The following is a 24803-nucleotide window of genomic DNA, read 5'->3' as shown; positions in this document are numbered from 1 at the left end:
GTTTCTCACACCTTGTCTCTGCTGCTCCTTCCTCCTCATGCTCCTCCCACACTCCAGTATGGAGTCCCACCTATGAGAGACCATCCTTCATGGACTTCTCCAATGTGGGTCCTTCCCATGGGTTGCAGTCCTTCAGGAACTCCAGTGTGGGTCCCTTGAAGGGCCACAGGCCCTGCTAGGAGCCTGCTCCAGCATGGGTTTCCCACAGGGTCACAGTTTCCTTTGGGTATATCCACCTGGTCTGGTGTGGGATCCTCCATGGGTTGCAGGGTAGAGATATCTTCTCCACTGTGGTCCTCCATGCGCTGCTGAAGAACAGTCTGCTTCACTATGGTCTTCATCACAGGCTGCAGGTTAATGTCTGCTGCAGCACCTGAATCACCTCCTCTCCCTCCCTATTCACTGACCTTGGTGTCTGCAGGGCTGTTCCTCTCACATATTCTTACTCCTCAAATATGACCTGACTGGCTCAGCTTTGGACAGTGCCATGTCCATCTTGGAGCCAGCTGGCACTGGCTCTGTCAGACATGGGGGCAAATTCTGATTTCTTCTCACAGAAGCCACCCCTGTAGCCCCTCTGCTACCAAAACCTTGCCATGTAAAGACAATATATTGTTTGTTCTTGATTTATTTTCCTTTTGGAACAACCAGCACCAAAAAGACCAGTGCACTACTTTTGTACACAAGATGAAGTCATAAACTGAGCACAATGTAGCTCTCTTGAAACAGAGATACTGAAGTACAAACAGCCTGAAACATAACATAAAAAGTATGACTCATAAGTCTAATCATGCTTAAGGCTATTTTTAACCTCATTGTGTGGATAAATTTGAGGTGGTCATTAAGGACCTTTCATGATCATATTAATACAGTAGCAGACCTATGCCTGAGCTTTACCTTTCCTATAAGTCCCACAAGTGCTGCACTCCACCAGTTCAACACAGAATGCATACACAACAGCAGAAGAGTAAGAATACTAGAAACGTGATGAAAAAGTAGTTTATAAGCTATTCTATATGGAAAATTAGGTCCATTATCTAATCTTTACTGCTTGGTTTCTAGAGAGTAGCTGTAACTTTGAAGTTTAGAGAATGTCATCTTTTCAATGTTTTGTCAGCTTGAATTACCTTTGCACAGGTTTGTTTTTTTTGTTTTTTTTTTCTTCATGATGTTGTTACAAGCATTCATTGTGTCAAACTATCTTGAAATACCATCATGTCAGTACTTTCCAAGATGATGATATTTATAATTTGACAAAAGAACATAAAGATGCTATCAAAAAGCTGTCACACCCAGACTGAAATGCACTGTTTCTCTTTAAATCTGGTAATATATTTTTTGTGTTTCACTGCTTTATACTGTAGACTATAGACTTGTTGTACTTCCTTTGACTGCCACATGATTTATGATCCAGATCTTTCAAGATTATAAAAAGAACCTCTCTCACAGATGATTTTAGTTTTAACAAAAACTGAGTGGGAACAAGGTTTGGGTCAACCATTGCACAGACTATCAGGAGAATCTATAAAAACTGATACAGACAGCTCTATACGTGATGGTCTGCAAGGAAGTTATAAACTTACTTTGAAGACTTGACAGAACATCAGAAAGATTTTCTTCTTTTTTTTTTTTTTTCATGACTCAGTTGGGTTTTTTTCATACCATATACAGCTACAGACACCTGTATAAAAATATATAGAAAAATGCCCTTCAAAATGCTATCCCAAAAGTCTGAATTATACTTGATGCCAATACTAAAATGTTATATCAACCTTCAAAGTATGAAGGTATGAAACATTATGCCAAACTAATCCAAAGCACTTGTGAAGTTTATATGTAAACTGAAAATGGAAAACTTGCTTTATCACACAAAGAAAATCCATAAATATGAAGAAAGTATTTCTACTGCTATTATAATCAGTAGTGGTAGTGACACTGAAAGGGTTTTTTTAAGTAGAATATGTTTGGGGTTTTTTTGTTTTGTTTTGTTTTTTCTTTTAATCAAAGTATCCCATGGAAGGAAGGAAGGAAGGGCAAAAGGTCAGTAATTTAAATATTAAGTCATACTAAAAATGGAGAGTTTATGCTGGAAGGAAGCTTTATTTAAAGCTGTGAGCATGTGAAAATGTTGCATCTTAAATAAAGACCTGGTATAATCACATTTAAAAATTATTGTCTGTCTATGTTTGACTTCTGAAAGGATTATATTTCCTAGTTTTCTATAGTGTGCTGAGGTCTCTTTTCCTTGGCTTACTTAGCAGTAGGAGCTGAATATTAGGACTTTGCTCAGTTTTGACCTCATGCTCACAAAACCAGGACATTCTTTGGAGAACTACTACAGCAAAAATCTGGAAACACCCTCTCAGTTCTGCTCAGAAAATGTTAAGCCTATTCATTTGCACAATATTTGTAAAGCAGTTTGGAGTAACTGCACAGCCCCCTTTGAATTTGCAATTATCTCAGTTATCCATTAAAAAGATATTTTGGCAGTATTGCTCTGGGTATATTTAATTACTGTGATTTAAAAAAAAGTAGTCGACAATATCCACCAGAAAGATCTTTATCTTTTTTTAAGAACAATGGCATAACATAACACATGAAAAAAATAGTATGAAGTGGTAGACCAATTAAATATTGCTTGTTCAAAAGTAATGACATGTTGGGGTTTGGCATTATAAAAGCCTGAGTGATGCAATAGCAATAGATTTCTTAATGAGAGAATGGCATTTTCCGTATCTGTGGAGTTCCTTAGTGTCAGTCTTCTATGAAATAAGGATGCCAGCTGTTCCATGACATTTTGGTATTACTTAGCTGAGATGTTACTTGAAACACCTTTAAAAGACAAAGGTCTAAAAAGCTGCCATAAGAGCAATATTAAAAAAAAAATGTCAAAATTACTAAGAATCTTTAAATTCTATACCTTAATGAAATTAAACTCAGTGTGTTTAATACAAAAAGACTTCATAATTAGAAAACAGTGAAAAAATAAAATTGTAAAATATATATTCTGCAAAGAAAGAAAGAAGCATCCTTGTTATCTATTTCAGTTCAGCAGCTTTCTGCTCACAGAAGTAACTGTGGTACAAACACCAGTTTTTTTACTAGATCCAACTGTGCTGTTATAAGCAAGCATAGCTTCCTCAGATAAGGTAAGCTGCATTTACCAGCTTCTTAGGGCCTTCAGAGACACTGCACCACCTATGGGAGTGATCCTTGGATGAAACCTTAATGTCACAGAAATGGGTCGTGAAATTCTGTTTGACTCCAGTAGGACAAGGATTTGCACATCTCCTGAGTCTCCTGGCCTGAGTTTTTGTTTGTGTTCTTTTGGTGAGGGACAATAAGGGAATTGTAGTTGCTTAAAGTTTTTAGGCTTCCAGATCTTTGCAAGGATATAACTGGGGATCAGATGCAATTACATAAGGAAGAGGAGTCTCAGTATAAATATGCACCCGAACTGGCTTTCTTGTCCCTGCCTGCAGTGTCCCAGTGCACACACAGGTCATCTGACTGTGTTAAAGCCATGCTCCATACTGGTTCTATTTCCACAGTTGGCTTTCATGGAGTCAGTTTGATCTCCCTTATTTGCACAATGTAAATAAAGTATGTGACATTCTCCATTTACTTTGCATGTGGAAAAATCTGAGTACAGTTTTGTGACTTTCTGGGTTGAAAGTTGTGGGGGTAGTCCACTCAGATATCTCAGCGCTTGCCATGAAGCCAGGTCATAAGTATTTGAGGGAGGAGAAGCTTTAAACGTATTTTCATTGAAAATACTTCGTGTTCAATCTGATGATTTTGTGGATTTATTTATGTAAATGCCATTTTAGCTGCTTAATTCCCTTCCCTACAATTAAGGGTGAGAAGACCTAACTCAGGGCCATGTTTTGCGTAAGACAGAAAAGTGCATGAACTAAAGTTTAAGTCCTTCAATGAGTCCTTGTTAAGGATTCAGCACATCGGAATCTGTTGCTTGGAAAGCCTTTTTTTAAATAAATATTTTTTTCTAGTTATCCCTACTTCTTGAGTTAATGTCATGAGTCTTATACTAAAATCAGAACATCTTTTTAAGTTTATGACAGTAAACCCAATGGAACTATTTTGACCTATCTGCTTCTTTTAAGTATCTATCTACAGTGGCAAAGGAAGAGGAAACAGAAGTTTTGCCTTCAGGAGAAGAAGCCACCTGTATATCTAAAATAGTGACAGCAGTCAGATATACTGTAGCTGCTTCTTATACAATTCTCATTCTCTTCTTGCTCCACAGTCTCATAAAGTCAAGATTTGTTCAGAATCAGGATGATCCTCTGCAACAATATTACCCCATGATAAAGAGTTCTGTGTCCTTATCAGCTCCTTCTAGCACTTGAATAAGGTGTTGAAAGCCTAATAAATGTCCACCAAGAGTCTTTGGTAAATATAAAAATAAGCTGTTACTGAGTCATTTTTATAATTTGAAAACGTTCAAGTGAAAGTAAAAAAGATAACATGAGGTTTTTTTACTTGTTTGTTTGCTTTGGTGGTGGGTTTTTTTTTTTTTTTAATGCTCAAAGTCAGCATATCTTGTTCTTTTGTTTCTGGATATCTTGCCTCATCCTTGCTAACATACCACAGCTTCACATAGTTTTTTTGGGTATCACTCGTCTTAGTTCGTAAAAGGGCTGATGTTCAGGTGTCTTGCTTTTTATATGTTCCATTATCCATTACAGATTACAGATACAAATGGAGCTACATGGGCTAAGTGCACCTCCAAAAGAAAATGCATCAGAGGGAGCCAGACATGCAGAAGAAAACATTCCTCCTTAGCTCCCTGCATGATAAGAGGTGGCAGACAACAGAGTAAAGCTGTGTCAGCCAATAGTCAGATAATGTGGAAAGATACCAGTACCATAATCTGAGCTGGCTGAAACTCTGCTTCATCCTTTACCAGTTTACATTTAAATGTCAGAGCAGAGAAAAACATACAATGTGTTTCACCATATGGCAGCAAACTTCCCTTTTAGAAATCCTTCATCTGCTTTCTTTGAACTTTATTGTTGTTGATTTGGCTTTCCATTTTACTGCTTCCATTTTCTTTTTCTCTTGTTCTTCTTTTTTTCTGTAGCATGTTATATTTTTCTTCCACATCTTCTTAAATTATAGAGCAAGGCTAAACAGTGCAGACTTAATTGCCCATTCTGCTTAAGTGGCTGCATTTTGAACCTCTCCAAAAATCCCTCTCTGAGAGAAAGCTGATATAAAGTTGACTAGCCCTAAGCAGTGTACACCTGAGCCAGTTGGTGGCGCTTGACCTCAAACAAGGAGTCAGTGCTTGGTCATCTTATTTAGGAATAAAAGCATAGTCTTTCAGACCACATTTACTGAGTCAAATTCTTTTTTTTTTCGGGAAATCTTTATTTAAATTTCTTTTCAAGAGATTTATTTTTTCCTGTTAAACCTTCCTTTATCTCTTGCCTTTATCTCAGCCATCAGACTTCTGTCTTTCTCATTACATGTTTCAAGTCTATCAGCCTTTCTTTTATCTTCTTTTTCTAACATTATTTCTTTGGCTTTTTATTGAGTTCTTCTAATCATCTCTTTCCCCCTGCTTATCTCCTTATCTACAATCTCTCCTACACTATTATGTATTCTTTCCTCACAAACTATTCCTCCATATTTTTCGGCTTGATCCTGTGTATTGACAATAAGGAAAAAAAATCTCGCTCATTTCACTGATGAAGTATAACATAACGATGTGTCCTTGCACTGCAGTTCCACTGGTACATTAAAAGATGGTGACGAATAATGTCTTTGCTGTCCTGTCTCCAATACAGAAAGATTACCGGGTAAGAACAGAAATGGCTGAATAGAGAAAAGATGGCAGAGACAGGCCTAAACGAAACGTTTAATAAACTGTCTCTAATATTCTTCCTGACAGTCCCAGAAGAGGGAATAGAGCTCTGAGTCTGAATGCCTACAAGAGTTAATGTAATTAATGCTCTAGTCACTGACGCTTGTAAGAGTTCATTATGTGGCAACAAGAGAATTTATTTATTTATAAGACAGACAAGATCAGAAAATGTCCTTCCTGAGTGCTTGGGAATTTAACCCTGACTATCTTATTATTGTTTAAAGGCCTTAAGAGCGTTTGACCTTACTTAGAAAAGTAACTGCCCTCATTTCCTCATTCAAAATAACTATGAAAAATGAACATTTAGCAGCAAGAAACTTTACTGATTTTATTGCAGTTTACTGTTCATATCAATTATATTAATTCTTGAGGAATTTTGGATGGAAAGTATATAGAAGCAATTATTTAATAAATAAATAAATAAATAAATAACTACCAAAGAGATATATGAAATTTATGTATATATGTGGTTTTGTGTTTGTATAAATAAATACATATACATATGTATATGTATTTATTATACATATTATATGTATGCCAAGAGACATTATAAGTCTGGGTTGTATCAGGAATAGCGTGGCCAGCAGGAGCAGGGAAGTGATTGTGCCTCTGTACTCGGCACTGGGGAGGCCTCACCTCCAGTACTGTGTTCAGTTCTGGGCCCCTCTGTACAAGAGGGACATTGAAGTGCTGGAGCGTGTCCAGAGGAGAGCTACCAGGCTGGTGAGGGGTCTGGAGACCAGGTCATATGAGGAGAGGCTGAGGGAGCTGGGCATGTTTAGCTTGGAGAAGAGGAGGCTGAGGGGAGACCTCATTGCCCTCTACAGCTACCTGAAAGGAGGTTGGAGAGAGGTGGGTGTTGGCCTCTTCTCCCAGGCGAATAATGACAGGACCAGAGGAAATGGTCTGAAGCTGCGGCAGGGGAAGTTTAGATTAGATATTAGGAAGAATTACTTCAGTGAAAGAGTGGTCAGGCACCGGAACGGCCTGCCCAGGGAGGTGGTTGAGTCACCAACCCTAGAGGTATTTAAGAAACGTCTAGATTTGGCACTTCAGGGCATGCTCTAGTGGCAGAGATTGTAGGTTCATTGGTTGTGTTTTTTTGGTTTTTTTTTTGGTGTGTGTATGGTTGGACTCAATGATCTCAAAGGTCCTTTCCAACTATGAAGATTCTATGATTCTATGATTCTATGATTCTATGATAATATGAGATGGAAGTTTAGCACAAATTTTATCTTAGATGCAAAGCAGGCATTCAAAATTTTATTGCCTTTACTTCTTGTGATCTTAATGCCAATAGCCATGCCTTCTAGCATTTCATTATTTACATTTAAATAGATTTTGTGTGTTACTGAAGCATGAACAAAAATTTAAATAGCTTTGAAAAGACGGGGTTTCCCCATGGCATTATTATGCTGATATGTTAAACAACACAGTATGTGAAGGGAGCAAGTTCAAATTTCTCTGTACAGTTGTATGCTGACCTCTAAGTTGACAGTACATTCATTCCATTCCCTGCCTCTTTAGGATAGCACACCAAATAAAACATTAAGATTTTTGAAAGATGTAACGTACAAGAAATATGAACTGTAGAGATTTTTGTGCCATATTTAGTTTATTTTTCAGAGCAAAATGAATTCACCTTTTTAAGCCTTCAGTTAAAGCAACAATATAGATTTCTCAAGATTACTAAACACAAAAGACAGAAATTGCCATATGCTTTATTAGACCATTCAATTTTTTTTTTTTTACCAGCTGTGCTACTCTGGAGCGTTCAGGCCCTCTTGAATACTGGTCTTTTCTCTGGGGGAAGAAAATTCCTAAAAACTTCATAGCAAAAGAACAGATACTAGACATGGCATACTTCCTTCTTTTCCTTTTCTCCTCCAGCAGCAGAGATGTTCTTCACTGGTGAAGCAATCTGTATTGGTGAAATGCACTGCGGAAGACCTGTTTATGCACACGTGCATGTTAAATTAGATGTGTGTGCATGGATGAGTGTTTGAGTAGATCCACAAGCTGTAAATCAATTCCATCAAATATGTTTGTGGTCCACTCCACTAATTATTTCCTTTGTGATTTTGCAGCTGTTCAATATCCCATCTAAAGGACATTGACATCGATGTCATAGTCTATCCTAAGCCAGTTTCATTCCCAAAACAGCTTGTTAGATTATTTTGCACTAAATTAAATTCTGCAGTTTGCCACAAGCAAAGGACAACAAAATGGAATTTAAATATAGGGCACAACTGTTTAAAATCTATATTCACAAATATTTGAGACTTTCAGAAAATTATATCTTTCAGAACAGAGATCAAGTCAGAAGCAGTATGAGAACAAGACAAATAAGAAAGGATTTAATTTCTAAACCACTCCAGATAATTTAAACACTGAATTTCTGTCTGTGTACATGTATGGAGAAAAAGCTGTAGCAAGAAAATGTATACTGTTAGTTGTAGTCCTGATGAAAGAGGGCCAGGAAGAGAAATTATTCTCTGAATGCTCGATGTTAGCTCAAGTCTGACTCTGCGTTGAACAGCTCCAACCAGCTTTCTCCAGAACAATATTCAGGAAAAGTCCTGGCATTATTTCATTTACAGAACCTCATGGCATCAGGCCACCATAGTAATAAATTGCAATATTTCTAAATTATTTGAAATGCTCCAAGCTGAAAAAAAACCACACAAAATGATAACTGGGGACTAAGGAATACCACCTGACCAAAGAAGATGTCAAATGACATAGCACTGGTAAGGACAACTTCCAGACAATTTCACCAGACTGCAATGAGTTCTCAAAAATTATGGATAGTGGCTTGGCAACCTCATTCGCCAGTTCCCTTAGGACCTATGCATGAATGTCGTCAGGTCCCACGGACCTGTGCACCTTCAGGTTCCTCAGCAGGTATTCTCCTACAGTGGGCAGTTCCTCATTCTCTCAGTCCCTGCCTTTGCTTTCTGCAACTTGGGCAGCGTGGTTACAGTCCATTGTAGTGAAGACCGAGGCAAAAAAGTCGTTGAGTACCTCAGCCTTGTCCATGTCTCCTATTTCCGCCCTGAGTGGGCCCACCTTTTCCCTAGTCTTCCTTTTATCACTGACATACCTATTGAAGGCTTTCTTGTTGACAGCCCTGGCCAGATTTAAGTCTATCTGGGCTTTAGCTTTCCTAACCTGATCCCTGGCAGCTCAAACAGTTTCTCGGTATTCCTCCCAGGCTACCAGTCCTTGATTCCACCCTCTGTAGGGTTCCTTTTTCTGTTTGAGATTGTCCAGGAGCTCCTCATTCATCCATGCAGGCCTCCTGGCATTTTTGCCTGAATTCCTCTTTGTCAGGATGCATCACTCCTGAGCTAGGAGGGGGTGATCCTTGAATATTAGCCAGCTTTCTTGGGCCTCTCTTTCATCCAGGGCTTTATCCCATGGTACTTCATCAATCGGATCCCTGAAGAGGCCAAAGTCTGTTCTCCTGAAGTCCAGGGTAGTGAGCTTACTGTGCACCCTCCCGTCTGCCCTAAGGATCTCAAACTCCACCATCTCATGGTCACTGCAGCCAAGGCTGCCCTTGAGCTTCACGTTCCCCACCAGCCGCTCTTTGTTGGTGAGAAAAAAGTCCAGCATGCCACCTCTTCTCATTGGCTTCTCCATCACTTGGAGAAGGAAGTTATCATTGACGCATTCCAGGAAGCTCCTGGATATTCCCTGCTTTGTTGTCCCTCCAACAGATATTGGGGTGCTTGAATTCCCCCATGAAGACCAGGGCTTGTGAATGTGAGGCTGCTCCTATCTGTCTACGGAGGGTCTCATCTGCTTGGTCTTCCTGGTTGGGTAGCCTGTAGCAGACCCCCACTGTAACATCACCTGTCCCTGCCCTCCCATTAACTCTGACCCATAAGCTCTCAGTTGGCTCCTCATTCATCCCCAGCCATAGCTCCGTGCACTCCAGCTGGTCCTTAACATAGAGGGTGACACCCCTCCTTGTCTCTCCTGCCTGTCGTTCCTGAGGAGTCAGTATCCTTCCATTCCAACACTCCAGTCATAGGAGTTCTGTTTTACCTCAAACCAGGACACACCCAAATGATGAACAGTAATTCATCTTGTAGCTATTACTGTTGAAGCCAAGTGAAGTTTCTCCATGGATAGTTTTCCTTATGTTTGTAGTTTTCTGTCAATAAGAGTAAATGATAAAATTATGTGTTATCCCCAGTAGAACTAATGAGATTGTTCTCAGAATCTCTTCCACACCAGTCACCTAATTCCATTACTGAATAGCATGTCTTCTAGAAGTGGAGCACTCTAAAAACACGCAATGATCTGAAACAGATTATCACCTTTTGCTTACTGGTGAAAAGTAGTAAGACAAACAGGTGTTCTAAAAATGAGATTACATGAATTTTACAGTCTGCTGTCCCTTTTCATTAGAAAGCATTTTATAAAACTTCCCACATTACTCCCTAAACCCATGGCCTCTCAATTTTTTTTTGATATTACAGCATACTACTTCTGATATGTAAATGCATGTTGCAGATTTTTCCAGCATAGTCACAAGAAAGATGGCTCATCAGCAGTGCCTTCATCAGCCACTGGGACTATGGTTAATGCATCACTCCCCTCAGTTCAGGGCCACTTATCCCTGCCAAGCTCTTATGAGTGGCGGGTAAGGACAGCCAAGTCAAGCACACTGTGTTCACTTCGGATCTAATGTAACCACCTCACAGCTTAGATTTCAGGCTGTATGATTTATTCATCTTTTTATGTTTTCTACAAGATTTTATATCTCCTTTATTTGTTTGGAAACACACACCACAACTAATCTCAGAATTTATTTTATATTTCTAGCCATATATAAATGTCATGTGTATTCAGAGTTTTACTTTGAAGGAGAAGTGAACCTGTGGTGGGACCTCAAATTTGAGTTTCTGGCCACATTTTTATTTTATGGAAACTGATTAGCATGCCAAAGGAAGAGGAAGGGAGAAGGTATACTTAGTGCTTCATGAATACAGATGATGAACTTGCATTGTCATTGAAAGCTAAATGTGGCGGGCATAAAATACTATATTTTATGATCTTGCAAACACCAACCAATTTTAAGAGCAATTTTTTTCAACATTTTTTTACAAAAATAAGTAAAAGTCTTTGAAAGTATTTCCAATATCACGATATTTGATCCTTATATTTAGTTACCCAGGCATTTTACAGTTATTTATTATTCACATGAGAGTTTTATCTTAAGCGTTTCCTTTAAATTTATGAAGGGAATCACATGCAAATGTTAAACTATCAATTCTTGAATATTTGCCAGTGCTTTTCCCATTAATTTTGCAGGATGAACACATTAAAAGATTGATTCATATATAAAAAAATAATACTCTTTAACTTTCAAAGTAGTAATTCAACATTCATAAGAAGTTCCTGCGTATAAATAACAGAAGACAAAAGACATACAACTGTGTGTATGGACATAAATATACATTCATACAAATACTCATTCACAATGTCTGTATATAAAAACATAGATATACATATCTATATATTTGTACATTGTAAAAATACACATGTACATGTAAAAATACATGCACACACATACCCACTCATACACCAGAATGATGCAGAAAAGCGTATTACGCTTACATTCCAAATATAGTCTTCATTATCATTAAATTAAGTAATTTCTCTTTATATTTGTTGATATGTGATTTTACTCCATTTTTTTTTCTTAAACTTTTTGAAATGCAAACCTAAACAACACTTTGTAATCAGCATTATGCTCGGAAAGAAGTATAGTAAGTAAAACAAAGCAGCAGTACACATTTCATACATTCCAGGAACTTCAGCCTCTGTTACCATGAATTGGACATTCCCATTTTTCATTAAACTTTTTTCTTGCAGACATATAAGAACATAATTATTACATTCATGACTACAGAAATTTACATCACTTCAGAATTTGTCTCTAAACAATGTTGGTGCTGTCAGTGGCACAGCTCTCTGGAATTACGTTGCTATGCTGTTTTCCATTATATTTGAAAAGTCGTGGCAGTCTGGTGAAGTTCACACTGACTGGAAAAAGGGAAACATAACTCCCATTTTCAAAAAGAGAAAAGAGGAAGACGTGGGGAACTACAAATCGGTCAGTTTCACCTCTGTACCCGGCAAGATCATGGAGCAGATCCTCCTAGAATCTCTGCTAAGGCATGTGGAAAATAAGGAGGAGATTGGTGACAGTCAACATGGTTTAGAACTAAGGAATCTGCACCTCTGCTGAAAAAGGAAGACCATCTCTGCATGTCTAGAACAACAGAGGGATTTGAGAAAAGGTATGAGCAGATGTCACAGATGAAATTTTCATAGCAGCTGAAGTTGTGAGAAGGGGACAGGCAACTGTGTACCACTTAATAGACTGTGGTCTATTACGAAGCTTTTGAAGGAACATTTTGCTGTGAAGAACTTCAAAAAGTCAGTCCTGATGAGGACGGAATTTACAAAATTGAGATGATCTTCACTGCAAAATAGAAAAAAAGAAACAGCTGCTACTGAAATAGTTTAGCTGGCCCCAGAAGTTCAACAGCTAGAGAGAAGCCTCCCATGCTCAAGATATCTAGTGCCTGGCAGTAGAGTGAGAGGAAGAAGGAGGATGGTGGACAAGGGTTTCTACATCATGCTACTCAGAAATTCCAGTGCCAGGATCTGCCCACAAAACACCAGCTCAAACTTTACTGCACAGCCAGTGAGGCCCCTGGAGCTCTCCAGTTAGTGAGAAGTGGGGCTGGAGGAAATATGGTATCCATAAGGCCGGAATAGCATCAGCAAAGATACTATCTCTGAAACTGCACTGTGGGGCAAGACATGGCAGTATACTTTGTGGAAAGGCTATTATCTGTCCCTCTCCATGTTGATGGAATGTATGAATCATCTTCTTAAACCTCAAACCAAAGCTTCAGCTATTGACTCTTCAGCAGTGGGACTGGTTCATGTCCCAATTATAAGGAAAATAAAGCTCAAAATGGATGTAAATCCTTACACTTTTTCTGCCATCTGGGATCTGGCATGTATTTTGGGGACTTTTCTGAGTGTTGCTGCTAAGAAATTTCCCTTTGTGGCAGACGTCACTGGGGGGGTTAACTCACTCTGTCTTTACATGGATCTTGTAGAGCACTGACTTGCTGGAGACTTCGTACTTCATTTATTGTGCTGTGTTCCAGAGAGTGGAAATAACAATGAAATCATAACTGTGACATATGATAAGTTGCATGATGTGCCGGTAAACTGCCAACACAGTGACAGAATTGAAATAAACACAAACCAGAACAATCATGTCTCATTTTGCTTTGAGGAGGTGTGGAATAATTACTAAATTGGCTAAAAATACAAAAGTACAGCATTGTTCACACATTAAGGAAAAGTATAAAACCAAGAGGCTTCTGAGGTAGAAAATAGCAACAGCTGGCATGAAGGACACAACATCTGTGGTTCCCTGATAAGCTACATGAGGTACGGGATGGGATGCAATTATTCCGCAGCTTTACCTTATGATGTATAGCGGATACGGGAATGGGATGATACCATGAAACAGATAAACTGCCAATTAGCTGCCCGCTCGATATTCGGAGCCAACATTTTGTCAAATTTTAATGAAATGCTGTCCTTTGTGCGAACTTCTCTCATTATAATGTCATTACAATACCAAAACACACCTCCATCCCGAAGGCTACCCGCCTCCAAGGTGCGACCGCTCCTTCTTGAGTCTGTGCCCTGAATTTCTCGTAAACTATACCTTTAATTGTGAAGCGAGTGAATTTTACACCAATCATAATAAAACTATGTATGACTAAAGTCACTCAAACTCCACTTTGAAGATAAAAAAATAGTATAAAAATAGCCCGAGAGAAGGGGGATATCAGGGAAGACACCATCACGAAGAATTCCGTCACTGATTTCCAGGCTCAGTCAATGGGCTGAGCCTCCCTTCCCCCCCATAGGGAAGCCTTTGGGTAAGACTTAGATTATACCGAGTGCTTCCTCAGGAAACTTAGAAATTTCTCTAGAGACTCTCTTTTCTACATTTATAGCCAGGCCGTATCATTTATAACTTTGTCACACGTTTTGTATATGTAACAATACTTTCATTTGCACATGCTTTGCAGACAGTGTATTTATCACCGGCAATCCTAAGAACCTATATATCTGTTGTTTAAATAAACTGCACTGTTTAAGTAGCTAGTCGTTTTGGTTTCTCACTGAACGTGACCAAAGACTCGAGAGTGGCCGTGCTAGTTCAGGAGCACGACTAGGCTGAAGGTGCAGTCACTATTAGTGTATCCAAATCGTAATAGTTTTATACATATTAAACGCGATTGGACTGATAGTGCTGAATTGGGCATCACTCAGAATTTAAACCTAGCCACCCCTAGCCTCCCACCTCAGTGAGGAGTGTTAGAACTCAAGGGGGTTTATTTTCTGCCAAAACCGCTTTGCCCCTTTTCACGCAACAGGAGGTGACTGTGAAGCTGCGTCTTTGGCTCTGGAAGCCTCTGATATTTTAAGAAACCATGCCAAAATGGTAGTGTAAAAAATTATGGGTACCTGTACTTTTATGTAAATTGCAGAGCCCGGGCTGGCAATGGTCTCTCTGGATATTAAGATGTCCCTGTGATGTATGGTGCAGATACTGGAGGTATATTCTGTAACCTGTATAGAAGGCCATCCAACTTTCGAAAAGGTGTTTGGAAATTTAGCCAAACATTAGAAATGAGTTCAACATACCAGCTGGCAGTAATGTCAGCAACCAGGAAAATTTATTTCTAGGACAGCTGCCCAAGCTTGTTGTTATTTGATTCGTAGGTAACAACATTGTTTGTGGAAATCATGCTAAGAACCCATTTAACTTTAAACATTATGACATATATCTTGTGGCCCCATGTGTAGATGGTGAACCTCATAGATTTCATCAGCCCTGTAACCCTTTCCCAGAGCCTTGTTTCGTTCCCAGGGACACCAGGTACCCATGAGGGCTCTTTCATCATCATTGTGGGTGCAGAGGGCCTGGGAGGTTTCAGCCCAAGAGAAACAATAGCTTTCCATTTACTATCACAGGAAGCACAAGGAAAAAGGGCACACGGGCAGGTATACTTTTGCTTTGACTATCTCAGAGTGGGCCATCAGGGTATCAAAATCCTCAAAAATAATTGTAAAAGGAAGAAAATGGTCTTAAGATATTTGAAACTGTGGTTTGACTTAAAAATCCCATATACGTTTTTCCCTTCAGATAGGAGGATGATGGATATATAACATGTAGAAGACCCTCAAACAAAAGGATGCCATAAAGTTTGACCTTCCCATGACCACTTGTCTTTCCCAGTTAAATAAAGAAGTAAAATGAAGTGGTTCTCCCTTAAACAGCTCTTGGTGCAAATATTTAGGGAACTGAGTAATGTTTTAGGTGTGTGCTTCGAAGTCAACTAAATAATTCAATTGACTGTCTGGACTGCACTTACTTTATTAACTAGATGTTCATCAAAATTATAGGGATATTAGATATGTGACAAACCTACAGACACCTAAATGTCATTGTTTTACTCTCAGACTCATTTCACTCTCAGATTTGTACATTTCCTTCTCTCAGTTAATTCTTCATTTAATGCATTTATTTTATAGTAATCACGATCTTCTCCCTTCAGAGTAAACCTAGATGTAATTTACCAATCAGATGTAGACAGCTATATGGCAAACATCTGTGCTTGATCTAATCACCACAGATTCCCTTTACAGTCCCTAAGAAGAATACAGAATTTGGATTCTTAGCACTTATTTTTTGTATAAACGTTTTGTTCTGAGGTTTAGAGGTAGCTCTACATTCTCATATGTCAATGAAAGTTTGGAGGGAGAATAGAAATAGAATTTATTAAATGCAGATCTTATTTATCCAGGATCCAGAAAGGCAGAATCTCCATAAAAGAAAGGATCTTTCTGTTTTCTTCTCTTGTTGAAGTGTTACGGGGATAAAATTTTGCAGAGATCTGCTTAAGTTTTCAGACCACAATTTATCTGCTGACTTTATGATACCAATACAGACTCTAAGCACTATGCATCTTGTTAAAAATGGCCAAATTTATCTGAGAAATTGGGAGAAAGAGCTTGTGAATTGATCACAGGCAATAATGCATTTATTTCTGAGCATGAAAGTTCTTTTGCTGTGGAAAGGACTCTTCGGTAAGAAACAGCTAGTTCAAAGAGAAACACGTACTGAAGAGTTGTATTAAACTAAAAGACTAGAAATGAAATAAATAAGTTCACTGTCTATCTGCCTTACTAAAAATTAAATGAAGCTGAAATCACCAGAGCATCATGAGATTGTGAAGCTTTACCACTCAGTTGATGTTGCATAATGATTTAGAGGAAGACTTACCAGAGAAAACTAAGACTATGTTAGCCACGAGCAGATGAGGTTTAACAGATATGGATAATAAAATGATATAATAAAGATATCTGCTGGAAATTTACATCAGCATATAAACAGTTAAATTCAGAGACTACTGTAAAAGTATGGAAGGCATGTATGCAAGAATAGATATATATATGTATATATGCACATATATAGAAAATATGTTATTCAAAATGTGTACATAATTGGTACTTTTCTTTGAATTCACATTGCAAATCACTTTCTTAATATATTATTTCCTGTTCTATACACAGATTCTCTTTTTCAAAATGTGAACAAAATCCCATGGGTTAAGGCTGTAGAAGGAAAGGGGGTGCAAGAGAGCTGGTTAATATTTAAGCACCACTTCCTCCAAGCTCAAGATCGGTGCATCCCTAGGAGCAAGAAATCAGGGAAAGGAGGCAGGAAACCTGCATGGATAAAAAAGAAGCTTCTGGAAAAACTCAGATGGAAGAAGGAAGTTCACAGAATGTGGAAAAAAAGACTGACCACAAGGGAGAAGTATAGGAGCATTTTCAGAGTATGCAGGGATGCAACGAGGAAGGCTAGGGCCCACTTGGAATTAAACCTGGCAAAGGATGTCAAGGACAATAAGAAGGCCTTCTTCAAGTACATCAGCAGCAAAAGCAAGACTAGGGAAAATGTGGGCCTGCTACTGAATGAGGCATGTGCCCTGGTGACAGAGGATGCAGAGAAGGCAGAGTTACTAAATGCCGTCTATGCTTCAGTCTCTACTGCTAAGGCCAGCCCTCAAGAATCACAGACCCTGGAAATAAGAGAGAGAACCTGGACTAAGGAAGACTTCCTCGATCAAGGAGGATCGTGTCAGAGATCATTTAGGCAAACTTGACGTCCACAAATCCATGGCCCCTGATGAGATGCACCCATGAGTGCTGAGGGAGCTGGCAGATGTCATTGCAAAGACGCTTTCCATCATCTTTGAAAGGTCATGAAAAACAGATGAGGTGCCTCAGGACTGGAGGAAAGCTAATGTCACGTCATTCTTCAAAAAGGGCAAGAAGGAGGACCCAGAAAACTACAAACCAGTCAGCCTCACCTCCATCCGTGGAAAGGTGATGGAACAGCTCATCCTGGATGTCATCTCTAAGCATGTGGAAGAAAAGAAGGTCATCAGGAGTGGTCAGCATGGATACACCAAAGGGAAATCATGCCTGGCCAATCTGATAGCCTTCTATGATGGAGTGACTGGATGGGTGGATGAGGGGAAGTCAGTGTACTTTGTCTACCTTGACTTCAGCAAGTGACACTGTGTCCCATAAGATCCTCATAGGCAAGCTTAGGAAGTGAGGGTTACATGAGTGGACTGTGAGGTGGATTGAGAACTGGCTGAATGGCAGAGCTCAGAGGGTTGTGATCAGCTGTGCAGAGTCCAGTTGGAGGCCTGTAACTAGTGGTGTTCCCCAGGGGTCAGGACTGGGTTCAGTCTTGTTAAATATATTCCTCAGTGACCTGGATGAGGGGACAGAGTGTACCCTCTGCAAGTTTGCTGATGACACAAAGCTGGGAGGGGTGGCTGACATACCAGAAGGCTGTGCTGCCATTCAGTGAGACCTGGACAGGCTAGAGAGTTGGGCAAAGAGGAACCTTATGAAATTCAACAAGGTCGAGTTTAGGGTCCTGCACCTAGAGAGGAATAACCCCTCACACCAGTACAGGTTGGGGGCTGACCTGTTGGAAAGCAGCTCTGTAGAGAGAGACCTTGGAGTTCTGGTGGACCACAAGCTGACCACGAGGCAGCAATGTGCCCTTGTGGCCAAGAGGGCCTATGGTGCCGTGGGGTGCATTAAAAAGAGTGTGTCCAGCAGGTTGAGGGAGGTCATTCTCCCCCTCTACTCTGCCCTGGTGAGGCCGCATCTGGAGTACTGTGTCCAGTTCTGGGCTCCCCAGTTCAAGAAGGACAGGGAACTACTGGAGAGACTCCAGCAGAGGGCTACAAAGATGATCAAGGGACTGGAGCACCTCTCATATGAGGAAAGGCTGAGAGACCTGGTACTGTTTAGCCTGCAGAAGAGAAGACTGAGAGGGAATCTTATCAATGCTTGTCAATATCTAAATGGCGGGTGTCAAGAAGATGGGGCCAGACTCTTCTCAGTGGTGCCTGGTGACAGGACACAAACTGGAACACAGGAAATTCTGTCTGAACATGAGGAAAAGCTTCTTTAGTTTGAGAGTAACAGAGCACTGGAACAGGCTGCCCAGAGAGATTGTGGAGTCTCGTTCTCTGAAGATATTCAAAACCTGCCTGGGTGTGTTGCCGTCCAGCCTGGTCTAGGTGAACATGCTTTGGCAGGGGAGTTGGACTAGATGATCTATGAAGGTCCCTTCCGACCACTACAATTCTGTGATTCTGTGATATTACTATAAAAGTAGTTAGTGAAGCCTAAAATTCTAACTGAGCTTCCAGCTGTCAGGCTTCAGTAGATGTGTTGAGACCCAAAAATGGCCCTTGTTGCCCAGTGCTTCCTTATAATGAGTTATATTTGTGGATTTAATAATACCATTAAGAAATCAACTTAATTCTTTCAGTTGAATCTAAAGGAATGAATAAATAAATATGAAATACGTAGATTAAAAACAAAACAAAACAAAACAAGGCTTATAGTAATTTCTTCTTGTACTTTTTCTGCTGTTCATCTTCTCTACTTCTGCCCAGAACTGTCTGTGCTCTTTTCACTTCTATTTAAGCCTGATGTTATGTCAGTAGAAATACAAGAGCCAGTTGTTGCCTTTTCCTTGTTTTTTTTGACACGTGATTTTCTTAAGGACAGTCAGAATAAGATGCAAACATTTCAAAGGAATTGAAAACTACATGCTTCACAATGCCTTTCTTTGTATTGCTGAAATTGCTCTTTCTGATAAGGAAGGAGAGAAGTAGTTTTAGTATTTCTCATTTGTAGCATTCATGAAGAATCACATCTGACTGTGCTATGAATGTTTTGGGAGAATCTTCAATAGAAAATGCCACTATTCAACAAGTAGGCAAAATATAAGGTGAAATCAAAAAAGTCATAACGGATTTTGACAGCAGAGGACTTGATTTTTCCATTTTCATTCGAGGTGAATACTGTGTTATTTATGAGTGACTTCATTGATTTATTGGGGCTTCTCTCAGGCTTCAGCTCTGTAGGAAGAAAAGTGATGGAACCAGGCCCAGAATGAATTATGATATTGTTGCCATTTCCAGAAATAATTAACCTTCAGAGAACATTTATATAAATAATATTGCTGCCAAAAGTACATCCTCTAATCCTTGGACAATCAGTGACACAAATAAGCTTGTAGTGAAACTCCAAACACTGGTGCCTGACAGGTAAGATCTGAATTAAACAGGAGAATAATGCACATCTTACTAGTTTATTTAAGCAGTTCAAGTGTAAAAAAGCTTGTTAGACAACTTAGGAATTTGTCAAATATATTCACCGTTTGTCTCACCCACTAGAATACAGATTCATAGAATCATTTAGATTGGAAAAGACCCTTAAGATCATCAGGTCCAACCATTAACTTCACACTGTCAAGTCCACCAATAAACCATGTCCCTAAGCACCAGGTCTACCCATCTTTTAAATACCTCCAGGGATGGTGACTCATCCACTGCACTGAGCAGCTTGTTCCAATGCTTCATAACCTTTTCAGTGAAGAAAATTTTTCCTAATATCCAATCTAAACCTCCCGTGGCATAACTTGAGGCCGTTTCCTCTTATCCTATTGCTTGTTACTTGGGAAAAGAGACTGACCCCCACCTCTCCTCAACTTCCTTTCAGGTACTTGTAGAGAGTGATAAGATCTCCCCTCAGACTCCTTTTCTCCAGGCTAAAATAAACAACCCCAGTTACCTCAGCTGCTCCTCACACGACTTGCTCTCTTCATCAGCTTTGTTGTCATTTGGACACGCTCCAGCACCTCAACGTCTTTCTTGTATTGAGGGGCCCAAAACCGAACACAGTATTTGAGACGGGGCCTCACCAGTGCCAAGCATAGCGGCAAAATCACTTCCCTCATCCTGCTGGCCACACTATTTCTTATACAAGCTAGGATGCTATTGGTCTTCTTGGCCACCTGGGCACACTGCTGTCTCATATTCGGCCAGCTGTTGACCAACACCCCCAGGTCCTTTTCTGCCAGGCAGCTTTCCAGCCACTCCACCCCAAGCCTGTAGCGTTGCATGGGGTTGTTGTGACCCAAATGCAGGACTTGGCACTTGGCCCTGTTGAGCCTCATACAATTGGCCTAGGGCCATCAGTGCTGTCTGTCCAGCTCCCTCTGTAGAGCCTTTCTACCCCCAAGCAGATCAACAATCCCACCAAACTTGGTGTCATCTGCAAATTAGCTAATTAGGAAGTGATTAGAGAAAATTCTTCACATGTAATATTGACTGGGAAAAGAAACAAACAAACCAACCCTAATAAGAGTAATTTGACTGCAACACTACATTACTGGCTAGACATTATTACTTCTTTTTGAGCAGATACCATCGGTGGTACCATCTACCTTCTCCAGAGAGCAAAAAACCCCATTCTTTCCACACAGCAGTGATATCAATAGAATTTCTTGTCATTATAGTTTTGTCTTTTAAAGAAATACTACTACAGACACCAGTCATAGGACTTGGTAATGACATAAGCGTCAAGAGAGAAAAACTTCTCTTAAAGATCTCCCTTTTGTAGTCTTCCCTTTTTGAAAGACAAGCAGTGGCCACGAAGAGTCTTTTCAACTTTACTTGCATAATATAATAGCCTGGCATTTCCATTTGAGGAAAGGACATTGCAGATTTCAGACATAAACACATTCTTAAGCAAAAGTGTTCTGAAAAGCCCTTTGATTCAGAGTTTACAGAAAATGGAATACCAACATATATTGAGCATAAGTACATATTTGCGAATCTGAATGTCATGGTTAGCATACTAACGGTGTCCTTAACTATACCAAATTACTCCTATTTGTCAGGAACGTATTTGCAACTTTACAGGACCATTTTCAGTAATGAAAAACTGTGGGTGTTGCTGAACTCTCCCATTCACATTTTTTTAGTCTACAATTATATGCACAAGGCCTTATATGCATAAAATCCAGGTTCATCCTTGTTTATTTTGTCAAGTATTTTTTATGCATTCTTCCCAGTGTCATGAGTCATAAATGCTGTCTGTATAGAGACGCTTATAGAAAGGAGTAGGATAATTTTACAACACATATAAGACAGATAATGTAGATCTTGAAATTACACCTCCTTTCCCTCTCTCCCTCTGAAGTGAGCAAAGAGAAAGGTGATCTTGTTAGAAAAGGAAAATTTCTGAACAGAAGAAAATGCCTGCTGAAATACTTACAGAGAAATTGCCTACCAGCCTGGGAGCTGTTAGCCTGAGAACTAGGTCTGGGACCAGAAGCATCCTTGAAAAGTGCAGCTGGCATCTTTGAAGTAGAGCCGGTGTCACGTGAAAAGGGGCAGGGCGGTTTTGGCAGACTATAAAACCCCCGTGCGTTCTAACACTCCTCACTGAGGTGGGAGGCTAGGTGCGGCTAGGTTTAAATTCTGAGTGATGCCCAATTCATCAGTATCAGTCCAATCGCGTTTAATATGTATAAAACTATTACGATTTGGATACACTAATAGTGGACTGCACCTTCAGTCTAGTCGTGCTCCTGAACTAGCACGGCCACTCTCGAGTCTTTTGTCGCGTTCAGTGAGAAACCAAACGACTAGCTACTTAAACAGTGCAGTTTATTTAAACAACAGATATATAGGTTCTTAGGATTGCCGGTGATAAATACACTGTCTGCAAAGCACGTGCAAATAAAGATATTGTTAAATATACAAAACGTGTGACAAAGTTATAAATGATACGGCCTGGCTATAAATGTAGAAAAGAGAGTCTCTAGAGAAATTTCTAAGTTTCCTGAGGAAGCACTCTGTATAATCTAAGTCTTACCCAAAGGCGTCCCTATGGCAGGGGAAGAAAGGCTCAGCCCATCGACTAGTCCCGAAAGTCAGTGATGGAGCTCTCCTGACTTGTTTACAATGGTGTCTTCCCTGATATCCCCCTTCTCTCGGGCTATTTTTATACTATTTTTTTATCTTCAAAGTGGAGTTTGAGTGACTTTAGTCATAAATACTTTTATTATGATTGGTGGACTCAAGGAGGAGTGGACGCACCTTGGGGGTGGGTAGCCTCCGGGACTGAGGTGTGTTTTGGTACAGTGTAATGAGCAAAGTTCGCACAAAGGACAGCATTTCATCAACATTTGATGAAATGTTGGCTTGGGTAGCGAGTTGGGCCGCTTATCTGTTTTGTAGTAAGCAAGTAGGCAGCTTATCTGTTCTGTGGTACCATCTCGTCCCCATATCTGCTATTCATCGCAAGGGAAGGCCACAGAACAATTGCGTTCCGTTCCATCCCTCATGTAGTTTTGCAAACAACCTTGTACAGGGAATCGCAGATGTTGCATTCCTTGCGTGCCAGCTGTGGCTGTATTCTACCTCAGAAGCCTCTTGATTTTATGACTTTCGTTAATGTGTGAACAATGCTGCACTTTTGTATTCTTGGCCCATTTAGTAATTATTCCACAGCTGGGTACTTAGAAACCAGACACATCCAAATTGCAAAATCAAGAAACGGTAAAGACAACTTATCATTTGAAAAGGTGAAAAAATAGTCTGTAAAAAGGGGTAAAACATCCTGAGAAAGCAAGAATCACTACCTACATTTGCTGTTCTAACTGCATGAACAGGAAAGGTCTGTTAAAAATAACTGGTCTGAAAGAAAACTTCATCACCTATTGTCTGCCCCAGGTAAAAAGTAGAAATTAACAGCACCTCAAAGCGGTGATGTTCTATGCCCTCTTATGTCTCTATGATATAAAAAGGACTTAATTTTTATCCAAAATAGCCTCTCTCTCTGAGAGCTTCCCGTGCTGCATGTACTTTTCGTTTCCTAAACAGGCCGAACTCTCTGCACGAACTTTCTATGAGATCTTAGACCCCTGCAGGGCACACCTTCTAGACTCCAAACTCCCTGACATGGATCATGTTTGACATGAGACTGTCTGTTATTTTACTGGTCCCCCTCTGGGCCCACTTCTGGGGTCAGTTTAGTTTGTCCTCCCACTTTTGAGATGGTTGGGTCCCTTAGAGAGGATAAAGCCTCCATGTCATTGTGCATTATAGAATCGTACGAACCCAGCACAGCTGAGATCTCTACCACCTGCAGGCTGGATATTCCTTCATGTCATAACATCCTCTAACAGTAGCTGCTTCTAGTGAAGCAGATTTCCTTATGAACACCCTGCTCATGATGACTGAAGTGGTATAATGGCGTAAATTCCATAATGGTGGAAAACCCACCAGGCTTCTCACTCTATTCCTTTCAATTCATTCTGTGCAGGTCAGAACAGTATCTGCCCTTATTCCGCCACCAGAAGCCAAAACTAAAGAACAGAGGAAATATTTTTGCCACTGCATTCTTTGATATAGACTGTATTCTGTGCCTAATGTTCACTGCATGTGCTTTATATCCTATTTAGTAAAGCTACACATTTTGAATTCAAAAATAGTATTCTGTACTAGAATGGGAGGCTTATTTAAACATTGCTTATATTTATTTACACATTTGCATTAGTGTCCTCAAGATAAAAATAAGTATGTTATACTAATAAGATGAATTGAAAAGCCAAGTATACCAATGCCATCTTGATTCAGGTTGCACACTGCTATCACTAGACATATTAGCATTCGTCTTCAGTCTTAAAAAGATACTATATTACTGCTCCCTTAGAAAGGTATGTGATTCTTTATATGTCTCTGTGTCTACGTGTATCCAAGTATACAGAAATAGAATATAATCCATTTACAATCTTACCCTTGTGAAAAGAGATACGGATCAGACAGTAGCATATCTGCAAACTGTATGATCTTCATTCATCAAGGTTTACTCTGTGCATTCTTCTTCTCTTGTGAAGTCTGAGAACTATATATGCAATCTACATAACGGTCTTTCAATTTATTTTGTTTAAGTGAAGCGAAGTGAAGCCTTCAACATAACTAATTATTTTTGTGTGGCTTTCTCTGAGATTTCACTTCATAATCTCCATTTTAGCATATCTGTCAAAATGTTATATGTCAGAACCGTTCAAATGTCAAAGCAAACATTAATACCAAGATGCATACAAAAAAACCCACCAGCAACAAAAGAACAAAATGACCCTCACATCTGAAAAACTACACTGGCACCTTGCATCTGGAAACATCAAAAAAAATATCTCTACAGTACCATTGATGTTCACTTTGATCAATTCTGTAATATCTTTATTGCTGGATTTTTTTAGAAAAAGAATCTTGAAAATTTGATTTTTTCTGACTGAAAGCAAGAATGACAGCCCTTAAAAATAAAATTTTAAAAAAAGATACTTTTCTTAGCAAAAAGTACCAGTTCAGTGACACATGCATCACTACCAGAA

Source organism: Larus michahellis, chromosome 1 (genome assembly GCF_964199755.1).
Source record: "Larus michahellis chromosome 1, bLarMic1.1, whole genome shotgun sequence".
Taxonomy (NCBI): Eukaryota; Metazoa; Chordata; class Aves; order Charadriiformes; family Laridae; genus Larus; species Larus michahellis.
Note: the sequence above shows the minus strand (reverse complement) of the source record.